General features: G+C 41.8%; 1 non-coding gene across 1 annotated transcript; it reads left to right on the forward strand.

Annotated features, from left to right (window-relative positions):
* Positions 1 to 1443: 1443 nt before the first annotated feature.
* LOC148548850 (small nucleolar RNA R71) lies at positions 1444 to 1547 on the forward strand. Its single transcript, XR_015897077.1, has one exon. It is a non-coding gene; the product is annotated as a small nucleolar RNA R71 (small nucleolar RNA).
* The last annotated feature ends 579 nt before the right edge of the window (positions 1548 to 2126 follow it).

The following is a 2126-nucleotide window of genomic DNA, read 5'->3' on the forward strand; positions in this document are numbered from 1 at the left end:
TGTGGCTAGGAAGGGTCTTCCAAGGATGATGAATTCATCCTCATCCTTCCCAGTATCCAGGACTATGAAATCAGCAGGGATGTAAAGGCCTTCAACCTTTACTAGCACGTCCTCTACTTGTCCATAGGCCTGTTTTCTTGAATTGTTCTCCATCTCTAATGAGATTTTGGCAGCTTGCACCCCATAGATTCCCAGTTTCTCTATTATAGAGAGGGGCATGAGGTTTATCCCTGACCCAAGGTCACATAGAGCCTTCTCAAAGGTCATGGTGCCTACGGTACAAGGTATTAAGAACTTTCCAGGATCCTGTTTCTTTTGAGGCAATGTCAGTTGATCCAGATCACTCAGTTCATTAGTGAACAAGGGAGGTTCATTTTCCCAAGTCTCAATACCAAATAATTTGGCATTCAGCTTCATGATTGCACCAAAGTACTTGGTAACTTGCTCTTCAGTAACATCCTCATTCTCTTCAGAAGAGGAATACTCATCAGAGCTCATGAAGGGCATAAGGAGGTTTAATAGAATCTCTATGGTCTCTAGATGAGTCTCAGATTCCTTTGGTTTCTCAGAGGGAAACTCCTTATTGATCACTGGACGTCCCAGGAGGTCTTCCTCCTTGGGATTCACGTCCTCTCCCTCCCTTACAGGTTCGGCCATGCCCTTACAGGTTCGGCCATGGTAATTAATTCAATGGCCTTGCACTCTCCTTTTGGATTCTCTTCTGTATTGCTTGGGAGAGTACTAGGAGGGATTTCAGTGATCCTTTTACTCAGCTAGCCCACTTGTGCCTACAAATTTCTAATGGATGACCTTATTTCATTCATGAAACTTACAATGGCCTTGGACAGATCAGAGACTAAGTTTGCTAAATTAGAGGTATTTTGTTCAGAGATCTCTGTCTGTTGCTAAGTGGATGATGGAAAAGGTTTGCTATTGCTAAACCTGTTTCTTCCACCATTATTAAAGCCTTGTTGAGGCTTTTGTTGATCCTTCCATGAGAGATTTGGGTGATTTCTCCATGATGAGTTACAGGTGTTTCCATAAGGTTCACCTAAGTAATTTACCTCTGCTATTGCAGGGTTCTCAGGATCATAGGCTTCTTCTTCGGAAGGCGCCTCTTGAGTACTGTTGGATGCAGCTTGCATTCCATTCAGACTCTGAGAAATCATATTGACTTGCTGAGTCAATATTTTATTCTGAGCCAGTATGGCATTCAGAGTATCAATTTCAAGAACTCCCTTCTTCATAAGCGTCCCATTACTCACATGATTCCTCTCAGAAGTGTACATGAACTGGTTATTAGCAACCATGTCAATGAATTCTTGAGCTTCTGCAGGCGTTTTCTTTAGGTGAATGGATCCACCTGCAGAGGTATCCAATGACATTTTAGCTAATTCAGACAGACCATCATAGAATATGTCTAGGATGGTCCATTCTGAAAGCAAGTCAGAAGGACACTTTTTGGTCAGTTCTTTGTATCTCTCCCAAGCTTCATAGAGGGATTCACCTTCTTTTTGTCTGAAGGTCTGAACATCCACTCTAAGCTTACTCAGCTTTTGAGGAGGAAAGAACTTGGCTAAGAAAGTCTTGACCAGCTTATCCCAAGAGTTCAGGCTATCCTTAGGTTGAGAGTCCAACCATATTCTAGCTCTGTCTTTCACAGCAAAAGGGAAAAGCATGAGCCTGTAGACTTCAGGATCTACTCCATTAGTCTTAACAGTATCACATATCTGCAAGAATTCAGTTAAGAACTGAAAAGGATCTTCAGATGGAAGTCCATGAAACTTGCAGTTCTGCTGCATCAGAGAAACTAATTGAGGTTTCAGCTCAAAGTTGTTTGCTCCAATGGCAGGAATGGAGATGCTTCTTCCATGTAAATTGGAATTTGGTGCAGTGAAGTCACCAAGCATCCTCTTTGCATTATTGTTGTTGGGTTCGGCTGCCATCTCCTTTACTTGTTCGAAATTTTCAATAAGGTTGTCTCTGGATTGTTATAATTTAGCTTCTCTTAGTTTTCTCCTCAGAGTCCTTTTAGGTTCTGGATCAGCTTCAACAAGAATGACTTTTTCCTTGTTCCTGCTTATAAGAAAGAGAAGAGAACAAGAAAAGAATAGGAATCCTCTATG

Source organism: Arachis ipaensis, chromosome B8 (genome assembly GCF_059453495.1).
Source record: "Arachis ipaensis isolate K30076 ecotype BB chromosome B8, ASM5945349v1, whole genome shotgun sequence".
Lineage (NCBI taxonomy): Eukaryota > Viridiplantae > Streptophyta > Magnoliopsida > Fabales > Fabaceae > Arachis > Arachis ipaensis.